Source organism: Perna viridis, chromosome 12 (genome assembly GCF_037379345.1).
Source record: "Perna viridis isolate PV_CMFRI_1.1 ecotype Kerala chromosome 12, ASM3737934v1, whole genome shotgun sequence".
Lineage (NCBI taxonomy): Eukaryota > Metazoa > Mollusca > Bivalvia > Mytilida > Mytilidae > Perna > Perna viridis.
The window spans coordinates 15868127-15895417 of record NC_142456.1 but is presented as its reverse complement, the minus strand read 5'-3'; positions in this window follow the sequence as shown (position 1 = coordinate 15895417).

Here is a 27291-nt window from a genome sequence, read left to right as displayed (position 1 = left end):
AAATCGTTTGACTTTACGTGACGTAATTTGAACACAGTTTTACCAAAGCATTTTAAGCAATGTCTAAAATGGACAAATATTATATTTCATCTTTTTTACTTTGCTGGAAGACCAAAGAAATTCAGAAACTTAAAAAACAATGCAAACACTATCGGCATTTTGCTTTTACCGTTCACGTAAACAACTGTATATATGGATATCATAAGAATAAAATTCTTTCCAATAACAAGGCGACAACTGTGTGTCGAAAAAATATTATCTAATAACATATTAAACGAAGTAGCAATTTTGTGGATGTCATGTCTACAACTCATGATACGGTATGTAAGTCTCGTCACGTGACTCCGTGGTTTCATGAGAATATGTCATCGTCTATCAATCAAATGCATGGAGATTCGCCATTAACATGTCACATCAAACTTTGTTGTGTTATCGAGCTGACCTGATCAGACTTCGAAATTTAGTCTTATGAAAGGTTTTGCTTCCGTTGTCTTTGCTACGATCATTCTTAATTTGCAAAATAAATCTTTTATATCTTTTATCATAATGTCTCCAATAAAAACTTTTTTTTCGTCCCAGGCGCAATTAAGAATTAGTTTTCGTCTTTTCTTAGCATTGATTGTATTATGTTGTATGGCTTTAGAAAGTTTTTGTTTGTGACAACTTAAGATGAAGTAGAAAATTTTCATCTAAGCTGTTTGAAAACAATCTTAAGAATACTTGCGTAATCAGAATATAAGTATATTGACAATAAAATGTAAATGCATCTTGCATCTTTAAATGCATCTTGTCGTAAAATACAAGTTTGAGCACAGAAAAGTCTGATCAGGGTTGGATATTCAACACATAGAGATCCTTAGCCGTAAACCATAGGTGGCTGAATGGAGTATTCCATATTTCAGGAGTGGTGAAGCTAAAAAGAAAAAAAATGATCAACGATCACAATCGGCCAATAATGCAAGGCTTCAATCACGACATTCTGCAAACTAACCTAAAGTACAAATTCACAGCTGGTAATACCTGCAGTTTAAAAGTATAATTATTACTCATTTATAATTATGCTCATTTCCAAAAAAAATACATGCAACGCTTCCTCCATTAATCAGTAGTGTTACAGTTTCATCTGTAATTGATTTGTTTTTCTTAGTGTATATCTCTGATGACAAGCCAATATTTTGTTAAAAATCAAAACAAAAACTTTGAATGATTTTATTATTATTATAGGTACACAATTTCTTAGTTAATTTGCAACTTTCCTTTCGGTAAAAGTCCATCGTAAATATACATGTATGGATGAAAAATGTAAATATTTAAAGAATTTGGTTATCGCTTTTTTTAATACTAGTAACATTATGCCAAGTTAAAATTAGTCAACCCGCCTAATTCTGAATTTTGTAGTATGTATACTTCAGTGTTTTCGGCAGTGATCACCGTTGTATCTGTCCTACATTGTATCATTTAAGAATATATATAATTTCAGTAACTTATATTTGCTTATTATCTCCCTTTATCTATTTCCTATCATTAATTTACAACAGGATTACATAACCCCTAACAAATTATAGGAAATGACAAGACTGTCTAACGCTACGATAAGAGTCAATAGACCATTGTAGATGTATATCGTTGTCAAAGATACTTTTGCTGGCCAATGACAGACTTGTATATTCCTCATATATATATACCTACGTTCACAAGTAAATATTTATGTGGACTCTATCTTAGTAAACAGCCCACATTTTTGTAAGATGAATTTCACCTTAAGTTTGGCTCACAACAGTTCTAACATGGTTAATCTTGTCGGGAAAACATCGCTCAGAAAAGTCAACTTAATATCATATACCCAAACCGATTATATCATCACGACGGATTTTGCTTTCCTAAGCCTTGTTGTATGCATTTGTACTATAGCTTATCTGATCAGAACGAAGAAAGGCGGATTTTTCTATTGGAAACCCGTAGATCGATTTACCATGTACAATATGCTTTTTGATGCGTTCCTTTTCGTAGAGCAAATAAGTTACAGGTTATATAGAACAACACGGGGAAACTACCACCTGCAGTAATTTGCGCTTTACACAGAATGATAATCCCTTTAAAATCACAATCCTCATCAACAGGGATAATGAGGGCACATGTAAAATAAGATATAATTTACAACACTACAGCATCAAAATTCCTGATCAATTATACACATTTATGCTCTTCTTACGCAAAATTGGAAAATGCGACCACTGGTCACGCTTCTTCAACAAGGATTAAGACAAAGTGTTATTCCTAATCATACAATACATGAAAAGTTGTTCAAATTATGGATTTATCAATATCCTATAAAATACTTAAGTTCTAGTACTTATTGAAATATGTTAGGAAAGACATCGTGCATACATGTGTTATATAAAAGTACATCGAGTTTAAGTAGTACAATAATTGTAGAGTCCTAGTTCAGCCTACTGATTAAACACATCTTGCATAATTTTTAATATTATATTTTCACTGGTTGTACCAAACGTTGTAACAATAAAAATGATGTATTTGTAACTTTTTGAGGATACTCTGCAAAACATTATCGGTGCTGGATTTGACATTCTATTTCGATATTTTGGTTCTGTTTTTGTATACTTATAATATTTCATGTATGCATTATTTTAAATCTTAAACTTTCTTAGTATTTTGTTTTAAAGCTGCTGATGCGAGGTTACTCCTAAAAAAAACTGCACCGAAATTTACAATATATTTTGTATGATTATTGTCATTTGTTTTTTAATTAATTTAAAGTTTTTCATCTAAACCTTAAGCCAAAATTTCCTAAATTCATCTGCGGTATTGATTGACAAATTCATGGTTAGTAACTTATCATTATTTACAGTAAACTGTTTAGGTAGCAGTCTTTGTGAGAATAGTGCAATATGTGATACACCAAAAAATTTAATTTTGTTATTTTAAAAGTTAATTTATGGAACTATATGATGAAATGTTGTTTTTTTTTCGATCCAACCTGTCTGGTCTTACACATTGCAAATCAAGTGTTATTTACAGAATTATGAATTTTTAATTCTACAATAATTTGTATGTATACTTTATATCCCTTTAGACCAAGGGTTATATGAAAATCCATAAGTTTATATCTATTTTCTTTAACATTTTAAACAAAATATAAAAGTCAAACATGAATCCTATTTTGCATTATCCTTAGCTAAAGTGCTACTAAATCATAACTATCTACAATGTATACTGCCACTGTTAACTTCTTTAGTTTCCAACACCAGAGGTATGGGTCTTGGGGTATCTTATTCATATATCATGATCTTAGTATAATATTTTCTTTCCTAGAACAGCAAGAATGGGTATTACATATATTAAAGTCATATTCATATATAACAAATAATCTGGGTAATGAATATCAAATTATATTTTAATGCGTCACTCTGAGTGAGAACAACGTTGCAGCATATCACTTACATGACAAACTCACAATACATTCAAGTTCCAAAACCTAAAGTAATGTAAAAACTGTTTTATTGTTATGTTCTTTGCTTTAAATACTTTGTTGTGTTGTAATTCCACATATAATTTAGACTTAGTAAAGTGATTCATGGTGAAGAAAAACCCACTAAACAAAGGATGCTTTTTCAGTCTACATATGCTGTACTTTTACAGAACGATATTCACTTCTGCATTCAGATCTACATGAATTGGAATATCATACATTTATCTCCCACTAAAATCAACCAAATGAAACCAAATCAAGAAAGATAACTCTTGCAAAGTGCAATTTCATGTACAATCTATATATTTTTTTTTATCTAAAAAAAAACCGCAAAAACCAAATGAACAACTAAGACTGGTTTCGTGGTCAGTAAATGTTTCATGCACATTCTGTCTGATTTTCAGAAAGTCTGCTAAATAAAAATTCAAAACAAGGTTTGTTTTTTTTTCAGCTGCGGTTTCAACAATGTAATGAAGATTCTATCCCAGCACTTTGTTTTTTTCTTTTGCTATTATCATTTTATCATTTGTAATCATAGCGGTTCTTTACCTGGTACTTTTTGTTCATGTCTACAAAGAATCGAGAAAGAACAAAGATATCATCAGTAATTCAGCCGTCAGCTGTCATCGCCTAGCCTATAAATTGTCGTTATATGTCTTGGTATGAGGGTATGTGGATCCTTTTTGAAAGAGTTCCAGACCTGGTAAAAAAGATCAGTATAGGGTTAACTTCAGCTTGTGGGTTGATGAATGGTGTTGTCGTACTGACTTTCATGAGAATGAAAAGGAAAGATGCGAATATACAGTCGTAGAATTGTCTACCAAAGCAAAACTAATTTATTACTTACCTTATTGTTTTCGTCATTTGTTAATGTATTAATGCTTTAACCAAGTATTTATATATTATAAACTCCAGATATAACCATCAAAGTATTTGTAAAGTTTGCCGTTTTAATATTTTGATAGGTCACATTTAGTTGAAATGCACTATGGAAATAATCCGGGGAAATTTTCCCACACTTTTTCCTTACAATACCAGTATGGGAATATCTACGTCACAGGTGCTTCAGGATAAATTCAAATACTGTGAAAGTACTATTGTTCGTGGGGTACCAATTTTCGTTGTTTTAGTGGGTGGGCTTAACCACGAAATTTGGCTACAAACTAAAAGATCTCCATTGATATGAATACTGAAAACCTCAAAACTACGAATCCACGAATTGTTTGTCTTCATTGATCCACGAAAATTGGTTTCCATGAAAGTATTTCACGGTAGCTCTTCGGTTGTGAATTAGATTTATTTAAAATACTATACTCGACGTCACATACAGCACATTTTCGATTTGTAGCTCTATTTTTTAAATTGTCGGGACTTACCAATAGAGTCGTTTCTCTTTTATTTAATCTGAAGATAGTTCGCATATATGCATGACGTGATAGTTCCAACGAGTCGTTTATTGGCTGATATCGTGCGTAACAAACCTTTACAAGAAAATCCTATACTAATATCCGCCATGTTGGTTTCTACGGGACGATTTGTTTACAAAACAAAGTTCGTAAGTTCCCGTCGAACTCCGGTGACAATCTTCTGCTTGATCAACTTCTCGGTGTTGTACGATGTTCGCGTACAATAAATCCGAGATATCCGAATTAGCGCCGAAATGTATTCTAGGTTCTTCGCTTTTTTGGACAAACCATTTAAACGTAAACAACATCTCCTAGCAACCTGATCACTGTAAACATAGCCGACTTTTGACAATGTAAATATTGGGACCGAGAATTAAAATCTCACCGGAATTTAATGATTCAATGTTTAGAGAGAAGCCGTTTGGCTAAACAAATGAGAAAGTCATTTACAACAATCTAAACGAGGTAGGTGTCAATAAAGTTGTAGAAAAAATTTTTATTCAAATTTTAACATATCTTATTTATGTGACGCGGAGTATAGAAGCATAGAGACAGATTTGAGAAAAATGATGTGCCATCTATTGCCAGATTCTTACACAGAATGGTACTTAGACACCAAAGTTGTGATTATTGAACTAGCTTCTGCGTTTTGTATTTTATATCAGGGCAGATCCAGAAAAAGTTTTACGGGGGAGGGTTTTCAATAATTATGCAAAAATGTCTGCTGAATCAGGAAAAAAATTGAACAGCTACCTTACTATGTATGTGTATTACTATGACTTAACCGAGCATTCTTTTTCTGTTTAAGTAATTTCATATCTGCCTATGTTTAAATACATGTAGGTGTTTATATAGTGTTAATGTTGACCAGATCAAAAAACAACTTAGGTACATGTAAATTGTAGAAGGTTCAAAATAATGGGTTGTACTGTGATTGTGTGATACAGACAATTAATTCTGTGATTCAGACATTTTATTGCTGTTGAATTGCATGGATATCTACATTTTGTTTCATATCAGGGGCGGATCTAGGGAAATTTTGACAGAGATTGCAGACGGGTTCCAGCTTTAATTATCTTATTTTTGCCCAACATTTGCTCAAAATAAAAACAGAATTACAAAAAAAAGGAGGTTGTATTAGATGGGGTAACATTTGAAATTTAAATACGTTATTTGTCTGTAATAAATAAAATGTATTACACTGTATTTTTTTTTAAATAATCATTCGTTTGTAAGAAGTAAGATAAGTTTTTTTTTTTTAATATATCTTTTAAACGATATTTGTTTGTGTTGTAATATGAATATGGTAATGAAATGTCATAAAATACTGACCTTTATGTGGTTTGGCGACAATGTCAATATTTTGCAATGTAAATAAAATAAAAAAAGACGAAAAACTAATCAAGATAACCGAGCTTCAGTTACACTTATATCCTAGGTTGAATCACATAGTATATATAAGCACGCTATAAGCATGCTTATACATTATAGAATATAACATAGCATTGAATATAGTAACACATGTGACAATCCAGTGATTATTATTTTTCTTATTAATAAAAGAGATATAAAATGATTTAATTTTTTTATTTTATTTGATGTCCGCATGCTTTCTTGCATCTTATCATTATTTCTTTATATACCTGTTAACATATGTCATATATAAAAGCGCTAGATAATCCCTTATGGGTTAACCCATCACTGTAGCATCTCCATCATGCAGCACGTTATATTCAATTTCAACATTCAACTGCTTTTGTAGACATCTCTATCTACCTTTCGACTAGTATGAATTTCCTCAGATCCTGCAACCCTCCTTTTTCTGTCCAAATAAAAAAGAGGAAGGTTGTAGGGTCAGAAGAAATTTAAACTGAAGTCGCTAATGTTCACTGAACATCAAAGAAATTAGCTGTCCAAAGTCCAGGCCAATTTTTTACAACTTTAACCTTGGGTGATTCCAACTCCAAGACATTAGAAATGGATCTTCTTTGTCATCTTTTAGAGACGTGAAGACTGTGAACAGAAGACCCAATTTTGATTTCTCAATTATTTTTTTTAAACAAAACTAACCCTACCAAAACTTAAAAACGCTTTGCAATTTTGCTTTTGCCCATGTGTGTAAATTTGCACACATAATGTAAAGTTTGTACATGTAAATGGAACTTTTGATTTCGAAACAGATTTGTATTATATGCTTTAAGTTGATATTTCACAAAGTGCTAATAATTATCACTAATAAACGCCAAGATATTCTTATTTCCAATCAGTTGATTTGATTTAAACATATTTTATTCAATCAAATAATAAAATGAAAAGAACTGATTAGCATGCCTTAGGCCTATAAATATCCTCTCCCGTATACAAGGCATGATGTGAAGCAGTTACATATATCATATGGTATCCAGTAAATACACATAAATCCCTATATCATTTATGATTAATACATACAATCCTAACTGTGTTGATGTTTTATATTTTGTTGGTGATGATAATGGGATTTAATTATTTATAAAGCTGAATAACTATTAATTTTTCTTTTTCTCCAGTCATATAATTGTTGATTAATTCCAAGTTTTTTTTAGTTTATAAAGAAGCCCTCTATGCCAAACTCTATCAAAGGCTTTCGATATGTCACAAAATATAAATCGCACATCCTTACCTATATCTAGATTACTGACTATTATTACTGTATTATAAATATCAAGTAACTGATTAACATTCGAATCTTTCGGCATGAATCCGGACTGGTGTCTCGTAAGTAGATGATGCTGAAAGACATAGTTATGCATATGCTTGACCAGAATCTTTTCCATCACCTTGCATAGAACACATGTAAGTGAAATCGGCCTATAGTTGGACACATCAGATGCTGACCCCTTCTTCTTGTTAAAAGGAGTAATATGAGATTGTTTCCATACATACGGCAGACGCAAACATCGTAGGGATTGATGAAATAAGATTTCCAGTTGGTCTTTCACCTTTCGCTCACTGATATTAAAACCAGGAGAAGTCCTACCCGAATCATTTATTGGATCATCAGGTAGATCTTGTTCCTGATCAAGATGGGATACATTTGCAAAATATTTATTGAATTCATTACATTTTTCGGATGGATGAAGTAAAATACGACCTCTTTATGATGGGCACATATAATCAAATCTGTTAATTTTACACACAGATTTGGCAATTTGCCATCATTTACTAGGCGGAATATTTTTGTCTGATAATTGTGACGTCAATTTTTCCTAGTATTTTCATTTCGCGTCACAAACTTTTTTTCGTGACGTAGTTCCGAAGTTTTCTATATTGTGCCCAATGATTTGGATCATTGGATTTTTTTGCTTTTTAATGCTTCCTGTCCATCGTGGAGAGATAATCAACAAGGAGAATCTAATAGTTTCTATTGTGAGTTAGTGTCATTTACAGAGTTACATTGAATTTAAAATCCACAGTACATTCTATATAAATTGTACCTCTTATGACAAGGGTTATATGTAAAGCCACTAGTTACTTTCTGTTTACTGGCGTTTAAAACAAAAATTCAAAAATAAAATATGCGGGATTTCCAATCATGAATCACATTTTGCATTTTTTGCATTTTTTGCATGATTCTAATGTGGTGTGCTACTTAAATGTGAGGGTTTTTGTTTTGTTTTTGTTTTGTTTGTTTATGTGTTTATTTGCTTTGTTTGTTTGTTTGTTTTTGTTTGTTTTTGATAACGACCCACGAGTTCATAATGACGAATATTAAACATATGTAGCAACATAAACCTGTTCCAGATGCCTAATTGTAAGAAGTCTAGCATGATAAAAAAAAATCTGCGTAATTACGGCAATCTATGGCATAACGTATGAGTTATGGTATAAAAACTCCATTCGCAGGTGCTGAAGGGATGTTGCCAATACTGAATAAAAAGTCTCCACATATAGTCTCCACGTATAGTTTATTTAATAGTTTTCCTTTAATATCAATCTATAAATGTAGGTCAAGATATGAGGCTGACTTCACAGTATCTGTAATATCATTTATCTCAAGTTCTTTGGGGTAGATGAGATGTATAAAATCTCCGAAACTAAGATTCATTTAACAATAATAGGACATCTATATAGCGTAAACTGAGATTAAAGGATCTAGCTAAAAGTTGTTCTTTTTTTTTCAGATCAGATCCGCTATACAATCAGCCTCATAAGAGTGAAGGAATAGGTCAGCAAGTAGAGGAGCACAATTTGTTCCCTTTGGAATACAGACCGTTTATAGAAAAACGCGTCCATCACACTCGTCAAATATGTTGTCGATAAACAAATTTCCAGCATTTAAAAAACATCCTCTTCGATATATTGGGAAAATAATTGGGAATTATCTTTACAAGGTATGAGGAATCTCTTCCAAGAACTACGTATCTGAGTGTACCGTCTTTATTGGAGTTACAATAATGTTTTATGTTTTTGAGTCGGTATTTTAACTGAGTGCGGGGATTAGAAGTATACTTGATGAATCATAGGTTTAAATGTTATTATTTTGTGAAAATAATCTTTAATTTAGGGTTTCCAGAAGACCTTTCGAATTTTGTAGGATACACATTGAATTAATACGACTAAGGGAGTAGCAAGTGTTGAGGTAGAACTGGAGACCCTCTTTGTCAGCTGTGAGCATAGATGTAAAAAGTTTTGAAAGAGGTTTAGTGGTATATTTTGCAGATCAGGCTATGCAGCATTTTTATAGGAATCCAGTACATAGATAATAAATCAAAATCATCGTCTTTGGTAGAGGGACCAAAAAGGGAAAGGAAACAGATTTATGTTTTTCACTATCTCTTCTTTGGAGAGTGTAGTGGCAGTATAGATTTTATCACTGCTATCATTTTCTACGTCTACCTCTGATAATAAACATTGGCTATACTACGAATTGCAGACAAAAACATTGTTGTTTTCTGCTTTGTCTGCTGGTACCACAATATATATATGTCATGTACAGTATACAAGATTTTGCTACATCTGGGTCTTTGAAAACTGATGTAGCATTGACACTCATTGACCTACTTAAAACTTTCATACGTTTCAATATTAAAGACCTCAAGGCCTTTACTCACTCTGACAGAAAATCAATGTCTTCTTGTTCTCGTCTTATCCGTTTTATTGCATAGTCCCCCGTAGCACCCGTAAGAACTTTAAAGTTATAATTCCAATATATGAAGCGTGGTTCACTGTACTTGAGAGCTTTATGGGACTTACGGAGAGATTCGTTAATTTTCGATGATGCTTAAATCTCCCGTAACGGTGTGACCGGTAGAACCATATTTGAATGTAGAGGTTTTGCAAGAACAGTCAGGTGGTTTAGCCTTGTTTCTCATTGTCGATGTTCTGCAATACCTTTTATAATTAAAACTTATAGAATGCAATAGGTGAAGTATAAGAATATGAAATAATCGGTATTGATTAGTTCTTGAAAAATGGCGGAATCTTGTTGATTAGGTTTTTGTAATGGAGGATGTTGACAAGCGGTAGTGGAAAAAATTATTGTTTGTCTTCATCTTGACCTTTTACACAAACTGGTTTAAAGAATCCAAAATGATGGCAACAAGTCTGTATAATGATGAATAGGCTCAGAAATAGGAGTGTCAAGACTTGTTATGTAAAGGAAGTGTAGTAGAGTGAGAGAAATAGAATAGATTTTAGTTCGAATTGAAAAAGCCAAAGAAGTTTTTGTATGAGAGGAAGAAAACGATCTATGGAGACAGCATGCATCTTAGGTGACGTATAGTGCCGATGGCCATGACTCCTTGATCTGTCGTGGTTTTTTGTCAAATAAATTCATCACATTTATGTTATTGTTACATTGGCATGAAAGGTTTACTATATTTTTGATGTTGTCTTGTACACGTAAGGTATTGCAGTACCTAGTCTGCATATCAAAAATGCCTCTCTTTCCCTACGATAGCTTTTACTTAGGACAGGACTGTTCGTTGGATGGTAAACCTTTTTCAAAAATATGCTTTCATATAGTTTTGAATGATCTTGATGATTAAGTATTAGTCCCTGCAAGAATTAGGCAGTAGGTGAAACATGGTATGAAAAAAAAACATTATTGAAATTTAACTATTTGCACCACCAGAATCAAGGAAAACAGACAAGATTGTTTTTATCATGCTTGACCCTTGAGTTACAATTTAATTGAAATGCACAGAAAATGAGCATTTCAAGGGCAGATAACTCTGTCAAAAAACTCACTTTTTTAACATTCTATTGAAACAAAATGAGCAAAGCCAGTGATGCAGTGATTATATAATGGTCTTTTCAGATAGAGAAGGTATCCTTGAGTGATATTACATTGACAGATCATTGGTGTTTTGACATGCATGTTTCTGATTTTGCAATATTGCCGGATTCTTAGAAACACTTACACTTTAAAATGTTGATAAACTGTTGGGGATATGGTGGTACTAATTCCCGAACGATGACCTCAGATTCGTTTGTTTAATCGTTCTTGTGTTTCACCGACATATACTAGACCGCATAAGTTGCATTTTAATACGTAAATTAAGTTTGTCGATTTACAACTTAATTCAACTTCACTTCTTGTGTTGAAGGTTTTGTCCGTAATGGTACTAGTAAAATAAGAGTCGGTTATTAGATTGTTGCATGTTTTGCAACATTTAATTCCACATTTTGGTATAGTAGAATAAGGTTCGTCATCGTTGTAGTCAAATATATCATTTAAAGTGATGGAATATGGTTTGACTACTTTGATTACTACATTTTTACATTAAAGAAATGTTATATGAATATGCTGAATGTTTATTCTGACTGCAGCGTATTACGTTGCTCTTGTACAACATTGATTTAAAAAATCATATGATTTCCCTGCCCACAGAAAACAAAATACCTATTGCTTGCTATACAAACGTTTGTCAAATATTTTTAATTAGTTTGGTACCATCTGTTCGTTCAAACAGCAAAATATATAACATTTTCTATGAAAACATTGCTTGTTGTAACTTGATTCGAAGCGAAAATGAATTAAAGGACTGTGTCCGGTTTCATACAGAATCTCCATTTGCAAATTTCTTGAATGAGCGTACTTGAAATTAAAAATTATAGGAGAAGCTAGGCACATAAGGCCTAGTTTTGTATCCATTTTAGTCTGAAGTCTGCCCTTCTGGAGCAACAGCTGCAGGTCGACATATACATATTGCTGCCTTTATAATATTTCGGAACTTTCGAATACGAAGTATATAGATAATAGGATCAAGAAGAGGATTCAAAATTAACAAGGTACTGTTTGCAATCATTATAAAGGCTCTTGTTTTCTCAGTCACTCCATAGATATAGATGTAAAACGCTACCAGACTTCGGGGTAAGATAGAAACAAGAGTAAGAGTTATAATGCACCCAAAGGTTATCATATTTCTTCGCAACTTTTTCCTGTTTTCTAACCCTGAAAATGAACTTTCCGTTGTTTGTAGTTGTTCATTGTAAGTTTTCATTTGAAAGATGACGCGATACGTCGTGGTCCAGTACATAATCACAATTATCAAAACCAGGGCGATAGCAGAGACATCTAGCGTGTATATGATTAATGGTGTCAGCGTATACATAACGTCACATGGATATGGCTCGTACCGCAACTCCGTGGTAAACCGGATGATACTTAAAAGACGAAGAAGAAATGAAGATATGAACACAACGCGGTCACTTGTAAGTGATATTAATATTTCTTTTCTTGGGACAAACGATGCATTCAATCTGTCAATTCCTATAATCGCAGTTTGAAAAAGTGATGAAACAACAGTTCCTCCTAGTAATTGTTTTACGAGCATACATTGGTAAAGATATCCATCTCCCTCCCAGTTAAAAGTCCTTAAAATAGCAAGATAGATATATTCCAGAGCAACAAAAGAATCACTTATACTAAGGTATAATACTAATGTAAAGAATCGACTTTTTCTAAGTTTTGTAAGCGTAAAATAGATTGATACACAGTGTAAAACAAACAAGAAACCAGATATTATCGATCCCACCAAGATTGCAGCGTCTTTCATGTTGAAATTCACATGTTGAAATTCATGTTACTGTAGTACTGCAGCAAATACTGTTTCAACGTCTTAAAACAGATTGAACATACACATTAAATTATTATTCTGTTAATTTCTAAGGCATTATAACAATAGTCAAAATCATCTTCCATTTATAGCAAAGAATATTGTTTCGCTGTCACAATGTACCTTCCTTTTAAATTACACATCTGATCCGACACTTATATGCAGAATTATTTGCGTCAGTATTTTGTTCTATTGATCGGTTGCTGACTAATGTATTGACTCCTAATGAAAAGAACAGTAAATTATTTTCAATTGTAATCTCAAAGCTGGTTATTTGGTGTTAATATGCATCAATTAACACAAGTATTTTATTAATCGTGTGTGTGTGTGAATATCATATAACAAGTAAAACATATAAAGAACAATCTGTAAATGGTCAACAGCAATTACATGTATAGTGGTATGTTGCCAATTAACCGGGATAATTATTATCCTATAGTCATTCAGATATCTTCAACTTAAAATTTTGTTTTCGCCATTGATTAAGCCATGAAAACAAGTCCTGTGCTTATCTGCGCTTAATAATAGATCTTTGATGAGGCACTATTAAAAATTGAGAATTAAAATGGATTAACGTAGTAGATCTGGGGAACCCCAAAATATTCCGATAATTCAATTTCTTTATTTTTTTTAAGTTTTAAGTAACTTCATCGGGCAAATTTTGAATAATAAGTACTTTAAAATTGCTTTTTTTTTAATCTTAAGCATTGGCTAAACTGAACTTGTTTATATTTACACTGATATTTTAAAGTAAATTTTGACAGAATATTTAATTTAAATCAGATCAAATGTACTTAAAAAGGATTAAAATATAAGAATTAAGATGCAATGTTTATTCTATATATGTTGTCGAAAAATACTAGTAACTATGCTTTTATTTTACCAAAATAACAAAAATGGCGGGGGACAATTATCAGCTATTTGATTAGATGAAAACGTCTCTTTTGCAAAAACCTATACACGTAATTCAATATATTATATTATATAGACCATTCATGTACTAAATATAGACAAAGTTCTAGATAAGTGTTTAATGCTCAAACGATCTCGAGGTGCAGCACTGGAAAAATTACTCTAAAAAATTATCAGTCAAATAGTGTAAGTAAAGTGTTCAATTTAAAAGTTACCTAATATCAAATTATGATGACATATTAAAAGTATAACAAGGACTTATTTTGCAACCCAATGAAGGATACATTCCTCAAGGTACCCTTTGAAACCTTTAATCTATACTTTAATTTCTTAATTTACAAAGAGTAAATTTCCTGGAGGCTTACATCTTTCTAGAAGTCGAATCTTTGCTTGGTGGCTCTTTTTATTTCATCGTTAAAAATTAAATTTTGAATTTTGATTAAAAGCAAATTTGTTTTCAAGATTCATAACGATGACTTGAGTTTTTTATAAAAGCTATTACGTGACGGAGTGGTTATTATGTTTTTTTTTTTATCAGCCTCTACTTGTTAGCCCAACAACCTGAGCCTGCTTTTATTCTATATACGCTGCAGACCTATAACATCTTCCTGAATTACTATGTGACACTCGGCTTACTTATAATCTCTGCTCAGGTTGTGAAAAAAACACAGTATATGAAAATAATTTATTATAATTCACCAAAGGTATGTCCTGTGCACTGTACTAATTTGTATAAAGTGGTGATGTTTAGCACTAGTGTGGCAGAGGTGTAAACGATTTCAAATAGCAACCTAACATTTGGCAACAAACATGTACGTTTTTATACTACCTCATTACTGAAAACTAGCGTTTAACTATGTCACGCCACTCAGATATATCGTTCAAATTTTGAGCGAACAAGTCCTTACTCTATTTTAGTTATGGTGTAGACTCGTAGCACTACCAATTTTAGAGTATTTGGTTTGACTCGACTTTCCAAGAAAATAAAATAAATATCTGGTGAATGAGATATTCCACTGAATGGCAATGGCTACTTTTTTCAAAATATGCTATAGACAAGAATAGGATAATAGATAAATGAATTTGTATTAAGTTTTTTTTCATTTTATAAGCGAATATGAACACTTTATTGCTGTAAAACTATCTTATTACATATTGTATACCATGATACAAAAAGATTTAGCATTGACATGTGAAAACATATTCATTTCATTTACGGTGTACTTTAACATTGTACATCTAATACATGTATATACTTCCACCAATTTACGAATAGTGTTTATAAACAGTAACACAATAATTCCTAAAAGAGACTTGTTGATACATTAAGGCTCATTGTAAACCATGTTTGGCGTACTTTGATCATATAGACAAGTATGTATGTATGTATAACGCAAGTTTGATGGTAGGTCAATGAGTGCCAATGCTACATCAGTTTTCAACGACCCCGCTGTAGCAAAATATTGTCTACTTTAGTGACAAATATGTTGTCGTACCAGCAGACAAAGCCCAAAACAACATTAGTTTTGTCTGCAAACGTTTTACATCCAATTTTAATTATCAGAGATAGACTTAGGGAATAGTGGCAGTGATAAGACCTATATTGCTACCACATTCTCTAAAGAAGAGATTGTGGAAAACCATAAATCGGTGATATCCTCTTTTGGTCTCTCTACCAAAGACGATGATTGTGATTTACCATCTATGTACTGGATTCCAGGACGCCATAAAAATTCATACAAACGTTACATAGCTGGATCTGCAAAATGTACAACCAAACCTCTTTCAAATATTTAAACTTCCAATTTCACAGCTGTCAAAGAGGGTCTGCAGTCCTACCACACCACTTGTTACTTTATGTTGTTTGTTGTGTATGTCTGTTTTTCATGTCTGGTCTTTGTCCCTGGATTGCATACTTTTGATTACCACTAGAACCTTGGTTCCCTTGATTCCTCTTTGAAAAAAAGTACATGTATTAACATGGAATACTCAAATTGGTTGTCGTAATTAATACATATATAAATGCTTTTGGAATTCATAACATCAAATTTGTACGTCAATGTCTAGCTAGATACAGATAAACATTTCTTTCTCTCATTTAGAAACTCTTCACATATCAATAGAATAATATTCACCATTAATGTCATCAGAATTACATTGCATTTCCTATCATTATCTATCAAATAAAACTGCATTTACATTTTTCATATCGTAGTTATTGCATGTTAATAATTGTTTAAATTCAAATGTATTACCGGTAAAAGGATAAAGGTTCTTTATTTCAAAGAATATGTACTTTTAAATGTATATAATAATCAGCCTTACCTAGATTTTACCAGTGAAAAGACCCTTCCGTGCTAACTGCAGGATGAGCCGTAAGGAAAATCTTTAGTTATACCCCAAGCTCTGCCTCGCGGAAGTATATATTGCACATGCTAATCGTCTATCCTGCATTTAGTACAAAATTGTATATAATTTCACATAAAAATTCCTAGAGGCGAGTGGTAAATACTGATTAAAGATTGGCATTCAATAGTTGTGTAAAAGGATTTAACATTGACGTGTAAAAAAAAAACAGCCATCTCATTTATGGTGTACATTAACATTGTAACAATATATACTTTCATTATCTGATGAAAAGTGTTTATACACAGTCACAAGATAATATGTAAAAGAGACTAATTGATATATTAAGGCGCGTTTTATACCATGGTTGGTGTCATTTGGTCTTGAAATTTGATTTGAAGATTAAATTAATTATTTGCAAGTCAGAATTGTAACTTTTTTGTATTTTGTTGTATGCTTTTTTAATTTTTGCATGATTAAAATTAAAAATTGATGGTGACCATGTATTGAGATTTCCCGGTCGAATTTATTATTTGCACAACAAAAAGTCGGTGTTCTCCCAATCGGACACAGGAATTCCAGCGATACGGATACTATGTCGTCTACCGTATTGCTCGAGATCGTCGAGTTTAAGTTCAGTTTCTTGTTGACGACTATTTAATTGTTCGATTTGATCTTTGAAAGCTTCTGTTTTATCTGTCATTTGGTCTTCGAGAGATGGAGCCAAAAGTTCAAGTAGTTCGACCTTGATTTCAGGGATGCCCAATAGGGCTGTCACGAATCTGTTTATTGTCTCGATCGATGTTAGTGCACCAAGAACATTGTCAAGTATAACTTATGCGTTGTCGATATTAGATATTTCGCTGAAAGAAAACGTTTACTTTGGGAAGCTGTTAGATTACAGAACACACCAGGAGTATTAGGTTTTGGCGAGTCGCCGTCTTTATCTGATATTTTTAGTTGTTGTTTTGGCTTGGGCTGGCTGTTGTTATTATTATCATTAAACTGGTTCTTTGTAAGTTTCTTTCTTGTATATCTACGATGTTGTTATTTAGATGTTTATGCCCCGATTATTGACACAAATATTTGTAAATATAAACAACGGTTGTGTGGTGATCTCTACTCACGGATAGTATGTTGATAAACATATATACATATAGTGATTGTCATATTTGAATCCATATCGTAATTGACCTTGAAATTTGTAAAACCCCGTAAAACAAAGTCACAACATCTGTCTGGACTTTTTTAAAGATTGATTACGACCACCAAAATACATCAAAATATTGTACTAGATTCATGTCAAGTTTTACATAACTACATTTACTTTACAATCTTTTGTATGACAAATATTTTGGTAACATAAACGTTTTTCAAACTATATAGACTTAATTACGTAATACATATTAAAAAACACATTTTTCAAAGTTACATATCGCATCAAATATCTTGTGCAAAACCACATGTAATATGAAATACATGTCCTATATTTCAGATGCGAATAAACATTGGCCAAAATTTGATTGAAGATATCAACAATATCCATCGAGAGAAGTAATCACCACAATAATGAAAAAAAAAACGTACAATGAAACGGCAAAATTACAATAAACAAAAAAAAAGAAACGCCGTTTTCCGATGCGACAAATTTTCATTACGTTTTTAAGTTACAACGTCAATGTGAAGTAAAAAGCAAATATTAGGGCATTAAAAAACTTTAATGAGAATTTGTGGAGGTAAGTACGTAACTGCTCTGATCATTTACAAAACAGAAAAAGCACCTTAAAGATGGGCTTAATGGACAATATCATTTTCACCCATTCAAAATGGGAATATATTTGCCATGAGGTAAATGAAAATTTTATAAATTGCCACACAATGAAGTGTTTTTGATTATTTAATAAAAATGTTGATTTTTTTTTTAAAACAATTCTAAAAAAAACCTTTGGGCAAACCCACGAATTTGCTAATGTTGTGTGTTTGCTTTTACAAGAATATTGACAATTGTGAAACAAATGCTAAACACAATATGAATAGATATATAAACATGTACATGTAACAAAGGTTTAAAAGCAAAATATATATCTGTCTTTATCTTGTCAGAAGAAGATTAATTACGACCACCATGTCATATCTATTGAGCATCAAACTATTTTTTTAGATAAATGTAAAGATTAAAGAAACAATGCATTGTGTTCGATATATTATATTTGAGTTATAGGAGGAGTGGTTGCAAATCAATTTTACCTCATATTTACGATCAAATCATGTAATGAATATAACTGCAAAACCGAAATGACACAGTTGTATTTGTCAAAGCTTAATTCCATCAGTACATGCATTTCTTTATAATTTTTATCTTTGTATTTCAAAGATTCGAGTCAAATAATTGCCTTTTCTAATCTGGAAAAATAACAAATAACTTTTCTAGTAGAATACTAAACCAACACAATTTAGATATGGTACAGTAAATCGCCCTGAGTTTTAGATCATCACTTTGAAATAAAGAAAAAAACATACAAAGAACATGTGAGAGCAGTTTTATCAATTGGTAAATTGTTCGGATAGGCGTGTATAAAGACTTTTTTCCGCTTGCCGAGCCATCCTTCTAAGTGGTTGTTGGTCCTTTGGTAGAGAAATGGTTCCATTGGTTCCTGTCTTGTCCCTTTATCCAGTATTCGGTTACATAGTCGTCGAAAGCTGTTGTGTCAATGTTGATGCTTTCTGCGTCTTTTTGGTATTGGTGTGGTTTTCTTTGGTACATCTCTGTTTTATCGAATTGAGTTCTGCCTCGGCATTTACTTTTGCTGTGCTCGGTACATGGGAGTGTGGAGTCCCAAGTTTGGTTATGTTGTCCAAATGAGTATTTGCTGTCGCTAAACAAAATGGAACAATACATGTTCAATATCTTCTGTCCCGTATAGTTTTCTTAACTATACTGATAGCCATTAAACTCAAGTCTGTCGAACGTATTCGGTACTAAAATCACAGGAAGCATTGCATTTGCCATTGCTGTCAATTTTTAATGAACCTAAAATGACAGACATTGTCTTATAAGGCATCAATGAGATTTACTTAATTTTTCATCTGAGCTATGAATAATACAAGCCGACTTTTTAGCGAAATTGAGTACATTTATTGAAAATAATTCCAATTAAATAAATAATTGTTAAAAAATATAATGACACAACCGATCATGAAAATTGGAACAAGTGGATTAATAACTTTTAATTAATAATAATAAGGTGTATATATGTGATGACTATTGTAAATAATTTTAATAAAATTATATTGCCTAAACAAATTTTGAATTATTTTATAATAAAGATGAATTCAAATAATTACCTTAAAAAGATAGAAATATATATTTTTTAAATATTGTTGCTTTAATATATTACTTTTATTACAAAAATAAACAGAACAAAATCAATGAAAAAATATGACATTATTATAATTTTATTGTGTCTCTAGTCATTGCAATCATTTAAAAATATCATCCAACATTTTTTATTGGAAAAGGTAAAATACAGGTAAATTGAAACTATCTAACCCTTTTGAGGACCCCATAATCCCTAACCTAAATTGATGTTCTTTTAGTCTAATAATTAAATGTTTGGGAAACGTGAACACACCGTTATGAAGTACATTATGAAATATGTTTATATGTTTATAAGGAAAACCATTTCTTATTTCATGTTTCAAAATATTATACTAGAAGTACAGTTTTACAGGGAATCTCAGGTAGAAATATCTTCTTAATATTATAGTAGAAAAACCTCTAACATTTATACTATTATATCACATTCACAATTAAAATAGACTAATTTAATCAATTCAATCTTTCTTTAAAAAAAAGAGGCAAAGCGCACTTGTACCTTGTCATAACCCGAAGGAAATCTTACCTTGTGACAAATAATTCAATAAAAATTACCGAGATGACGATGAAATCTTTAATTTATTGAACATTTCAATTGTTTAATATTGTACATTTAAGTGGAATCGTGTCTCATGATTTTCCTCGGAGTGTGTTCCTTTAATTTCCGCTCGATTATTGTTGCCATTGATTACTTTCGATAATGATAAATCACGAAGTAATCCTAGTTAAATCTCATTTACCCAAAAAGAACTTAAACATTTATCTAGAAACTGACAGAAGAAAACTTCAAAATGTGTTCTACTACAACTATGATATCTTTATTGTCAACTTTCCTTTCCATCTACTTCAGTGTATTTTCTTAACCATACGCCTTCTCATGAAGTTTCTAAATAGGACTCAATGTAATTAGGGCAGAGATTATACCCACAAATTAATGTCATAATTTCAAAATGTTACACGGTCGTTATTATGATTTGATTAACCATAATAGATCATACGTTCTAAATATAATCTCCTTTGTCAGGACTACAATTTCTCGCTGTTTTAATCGGTTTTCGGCATTCATCAAGCAGTAAGCTTAACATTTTGCAAGGACAAGAAATGGTGTGCTGATACTCGTTTTTGTTACTGTATTATTTTTAGTTCTTTTATATTTAACGGTTTTCTATCCGTATGTTGCTTTATGTTTTTTTTTCTAGTGTTGTTTTTCACATGAAAGGAAACTCCTCGCTATAAGTATCTTTTCTGTTAACCTTATAATTATAACTTTGTACAAGCAAGGTTGACAGTTTCATGCAATAGGTCAACACTTGCCCGTGTAGTATATCACGTTGTTTGGTCAAATTGAAATTTAGAACACATGTAAGGAAATGCCACCGGTTTTACAACTATTTTGCTTAGATGTGGTCAAAAGACACGAGCCGTCAATAAGGAACTTAGGGTCGAGTTCTACAAAACTCCTGTAGCCAACGATCAATCTTACAACAAGGTAAATTTTCACCGACATATTGTGCGTGCGACAACTTTCTAATTAGGTATATATTAGAGGATTTACATGTAGCTGCACATGTTTTGTCTAAGTGGCAACATATGATAAAATAACATGTATGGGCCGGTATAAGTCGCCGCGGGACCACCAGAGTACTAACGTTCGACACTTTCGTGACTGCTGCGTTTTTACTAAACCATTTTGACTTTCGGTTTGCTTCCGTTCAATAAGAGCATTTACCCCTAATGGTAACGTATACAACAAAACAATAGGGTTTGTAAGTCTCGTTCTAGTTTCAGTTTCCCCTCCGAAATCTCCGATGTAGAACGTATTGAAATCCAAAGACCGAATTGCAGTTTATGTTGTTACTTCCAGGAAATCGAAACGAATCATTACAATGCTAAATCCTCTATTTTATGCTTTTCTTAACATTTTTATCTGTGGAACAAGATATTTGTCATTTTTTATCGGTATTTTTTACACAGAAAGATATTTTGCTTTTTATATTGAAGTCAGTGTTATGTTAATGACGACTCTCCATGCATTTGAAGACGAGGACCCTTTCTCATTAAACCACGGAGTCACGTGACGAAACTTACATACCCTATTACCCAGAACTCAACGCTAATGTTACTAAAGATTTTATACATTACAACATGAAAATGAATTATGTTTGGTCATATAAAGAGCCAAGGCTTCAATCTTTTTTTAAATGGTGTTGAATATCATGAAAACGCGACTCACAAAGAGAGAACCAAGGAAGACTTGCGAACCGGCATTAAAGCTTTTTTTTGTAAAAAGCCCTGACTCCTCCGATATATTACAATGTTATTAGCCGTATCTTTAAAAGAACTTTATATCGTTGTTGTTAACTTTCATGTTTTCTTCCATGAAAAAATATCACTGAAAGGTTGAGGCATAAATCACTACAGGACTTCGATAATAAGAACCAATCCCCAGTATACAAGCAAAATATAGGGACCTGAAAGTGCAGTGAAGTTGAACAGATCAAGCAGTCCTTTAAAAGACTTATAGACTATAAAATTGCCACTTAAAGGGCTATTTATGTAAAATGATATCAACCTTATATTGTTTTATAATCTCAGGCAACAGATTATAATTATAATTTGCATCTGTCTGTTTACAGTACTATGGCGTATTCCAAGAGTTTTATGCCTATCATTTTTCTTCTCTGGAATCAGTTTCCAACATCAACGAAGAATAGTCCCTCTTTTTATGATTTCAAAAACAGTCTTAGTGTTGAAAATTCTTGAGCTCCTGAGTACTTTAACATTGGTAACAGAAAAGAGAATAATGAATTTGTCAGCTAAGGTGTGAAGCCAGCAGCCTGAAATCTCATTTGCATCCTCACCACTTGGCTGAGGATCCATTCCACTCACTGTGGAGACTACATAGAGGATAACCACCACTTTTTAACATTGTGTCCGCATTATCAACTTCAGAGGTGAACGCTGCAGAGTGTCTGTGTGGAATTGCAGGTCTTTCACGACTTGCAAAACTTGCATTTTTGGAATTTAACATTTTGCGTATGATAAAAATATGAAGAAGATTATGCTTGCGTTTCAGGATTTGATAAAAAAAAAGTACCAAAACTTTCAGTAATACCTATTGATTCATCAACTTAAAGCTGATGGTAGTTTCAAATTTGTTCTTCAATTTGCATATTTTGTTGTACTTAAATGAAATCGAAATAACTCCAACTGACATTGCTATTAACATATGGAAAGATACGGAAAGGAAATTCAGTTCCTTTGCACTTTTTTTCAAAACTGATAAAATTTACACATATTTTTTTAGATTTCTTAATAACTTTCATTTCATTTCATTTTATAGTACAATGATAATTTGATCCTTGGGGTCGATTGGCGACGATATTTATTGGATCACTCCGTGCCCATCTACTCTTCATCCTGTCAATTTCTACATTTGCATTTCTATTTATATTATGTCTATTGTCTTTGAATTGAAAAAAAAAATTCCAAATATTAAGTTATAGTATCGATTTAGTTCATAGAGTATTTCATAAATGTTACCTATAATGAAAAAAGCATGTATCTTCCAATTTAATATAACGACACTAGTTCAGCTCAATAAGAAGAAAACAAGCTGTTTTAATTTAGAAAGACAAAAACAACCATATATTTTCATAAAAAAAACATGCAAACATTTAAGGAGGTAGATCTAGGGTAAGGGACATGTGATATGTTTGTATCATATTCAATTTCACCAAAACCTATCAAGCTTTCATTTGACACAGAATAAAATCAATCTAAGTTACTTTGATGCTTACATAACATTGATGTAAAATGCCGAATACAAACGTTTCAATGATTTTTAAGAGTTGTGTCCCTTACCCTAGGTCTACCTCCTTAAGTTTTAAATTCATTAAGAATTAAGAAACATACATTGACTGTACGTATTAAAGCGCACATAAAAGCACACACCATACATGCAAAATAGGTAAACAGTTATATACATAAATTCTGCCAATCTCCCAAATTCCTAAGATAATTTAAAAAAAAACCACCTGCATAACTTCCTTTATTATAATTTAAAAGCCATAAAATCCTTGAAGTATTAAGATAACAACAGGTAAATTTTGTTTATCATAGCCAATTATGTATACATAGCAAAGAATTATATATAATATGTTTGGTCGAGCAGATACCCATTATGTCTAACAACCTGCCGTTTAAAGGCAATTAAAGTACCAAGTCTGTCTGTTCTGTATTTATTATATATTTGACAGTTTTATACTTAAATTTATTCTCTTAACATCAAGCACTGTACATATGCTTTGAGCTTTATATAAACCACCTTGTGTGATTTGATATTGAGGAGGATATTTTTCCTCATGATGCATTTTGTCTGTAAAATAAAAATCGAAAAGAAGCTAAATATTAAAAAACAAAAAAAACATACAACAATATAAAAAGTCCTATAAAAATCAAGCAATTGCAAACTGCAGTCAACTTGTGTACAAATGATAGTAATATATACAATGTATCGTTAAAATGTTAATTTCTATATTGAAAATTCAACTTTTTACAATTTTACAATATTCATAACACCGAAACAAAAACTAGGTTCTTGGCCTGTGCAGATATGTTGGATGCAACATTATCTTAATCATAAATGCCCGAAATATGAGTTTGACAGTGTAATTATGGTATGAATGAGCATTTTGTTTTATACTGAGGCCTGTCTACTATGGGTAAAGATATTTTTTTCTTTTGTAGAATATTCCAAGGAAATTTAATTTTGCTGGTTCCAACCCGACATTTCGGTGAATGACAAGTTTTGATGAATTCAAATTATTAAAATCGTAATAAATCACCAACAGAGCAAATAGGTTTACTTGTGACAGTACTAACAGAAATTACCGAAAAGCCAATTCTTGCTGAAACATAGATTCTCTAGGGGTTTTGACATTAAAGAAATTATGTCAATTTAAGCAATTTTCCGTGGGTAGGTGTACATGTTTTGAGATTTGAACAAAAAAAAACTGCCTTAATATTTACCGCAATTTTCTTGGTAACATTAGACTCACAAAACATTTGACGGACTGATCATAGCTATGTATGTCCCTTTAATTCGTTTTGTACTAAGAAGAAGTATAAACAAAAAACAAAGAACAAAATTGTAGATTTTTGCCTCAGCGAGGTATTATATGTGCTAAATACAAAATCCCTTTTTTCTATTTTTTTGGCGACAAATCGATTCGTAAATGGGAGATATTTTGGTACCTTAAATTGTTATTTGGATTATAAGTGTGGGGCTGCATTGGTGTTATCGCACCTCACGTACTACGTTGCGACCTCTCTTCGACGGAGTATTCTATTCAAATTGTACATTGAAAAGGTTTTTTGAAATCGTATTAAGTTCTATCGAGATGTGTGAAGAAGAAGTTAATCACGATTGAACGATTGCTTAAGTGTAATTTAAAAAAAGTAAAATCTTAATATGGACAAAAGGCGCGTAATATGATTATTTTATGTCGACGATAGTTTGAAAGTGTACCGTATTTCAACCATAATTTAAATATTTTATGAGGTGTTAATCAAAAAAGACAACAATGAAACTGATATTACAATTTTCAAAAAGAAATTCCATCAACAATAATACTACCATTCACTTATACGATGTACTCGCACATTTTACCGCCTTGCATAACGAAGTTTGTTTATATACGTTAAACCTTTCCTGTTTTCATATAAACATTTAAATTACAACAAAAAGACACCTCTTCCACTTAGCTTGATGAATTATGTTTGTGATCAATGGAGACAATATTCATACGTTTAAAAAGTGTTATCAATCATTTTGATTAAATTGGAGTATAATAAAGAATCCGGCATCTCGAAATTTTCCAAACAACGTACAAAAACAGTACAAAAGTAAGTATTAATGTTGTTAACGTTAACTTTAAGCAAATCGCATGGGATTTAGATAATTTGATTGAAACACTTACATTTTGACCAAATCTTGTTTAATCAATTCATATATATATGTAAAGTCGGATTAAAATATATATACTATAATCGGCGTCACATAAATAACATACTGTTAAAATTTGAATAAAAATATTTTCTGCGACTTAATTGGCACCTACCTCGTTTAAATTGTCTTAAATGACTTGCTCATTCGTTTAGCCAAACGGCTTCTCCCTAAACATTGAATCGTTAAATTCCGGTCAGATTTTAATTCTCGGTGCCAATATTTACATTGTAAATACCGAGAAGTTGATCAAGCAGACGATTGTCACCAGAATTCGACGGGAACTTACGAACTTCGTTTGTAAACAAATCGTCCCGTAGAAACCAACATGGCGGGTATTAGTATGGGATTTTCCGGTAAGGATTTGTTACGCATGATTTAAGCTAATAAGCGACTCGTTGGTACAAACACGTCATGCATCTTTATCTTTATATTAAATAAAAGAGAGACAACTCTAGCGGTAAGTCCCGACGGTTTAAAAAGTAGAGCTTCAATTCGAAAATGTGTTGTATGTGACGTCGTATAAGTACAAGAAGCGTTTGAAAAAGCACAAATACCATAAAAAACGCCTGCAAAAGACTTGTTTGAGGTGGTATCGACAAGAAATAACGGACGCGACCTTTGGTACCTCCCTGATCTTGGATATAAGTTTAAAACTTAATGCAGGTAAAAATAATCATATCATATACTTCTATGTGTTTATGTAGATATCCAGGTGATGTAATATATTGATGTAGTATTATTACAAGCTTAAAAACTATATATTGCAGTTTTCCAATCATCAGCATATTTGTAATGTATATGATAACATATTTAATGATATAAATTTTACTGTCAAATAGGACTATTTTGCAAGCCATGTTACACAGTCATTCATATATGTATTTATTTGTTTCTCAAGCAAACATGTGAACGGTATGCAGTATAATATTACTAAAAGATTATAACGGGTAGCATATCAAGTTACTTTATTCTATAAATTACTGCTTTGGTTTTAATGAAAAAGGTTGGATAGTAAAAGTGAAAAATTGACAGGCCTGAGTTTTCTAACATCAAAGAAAACATAAAACAAAATATGAAAACAAGTTGCATTGAACAAAACCAAAAGGTACACATACGTATAGAAATAAACAAGTATAGCAAGGATCGCATGTGATGAAAGGAGATATTCATTGTGACAGGACAAACCTTACTCTTCTTTGGTTAATCTTTGACAAATGAGGAGCATTGAGAAATTTAAAAGATATAAATACATTTTAGTCGTGTGTCATTTACATAGTTCACGTTCCTGCTATTGTTTTATACAAGTTTAACTTGAAATTAATTATGTCTTTTTTTTTTCATTTCAAAGAATGACAGTTAAATCATTGATTGCAGAGTTGTTACATTCTCACAAGGACAAATACAATGAGGATTGGACTTGTTGCTTCTGTAAGGCCACTGCAGTTGGCCATATCGTTCCGTGTGTCGAACCAACCATGACAGTTCAAATCGCCATCCTGATTGAAACTAATGGAAGCATATGGTTGGAATGTGCTACATGTGACAATCGCTTTCATCTTGGCTGTTCCTCTGAGTTAACTTCACACATTACTGCATGGCATTTCACTGAGTGTGACGAATGTAAATGGTGTGTTATTAATGACAGCCACTAC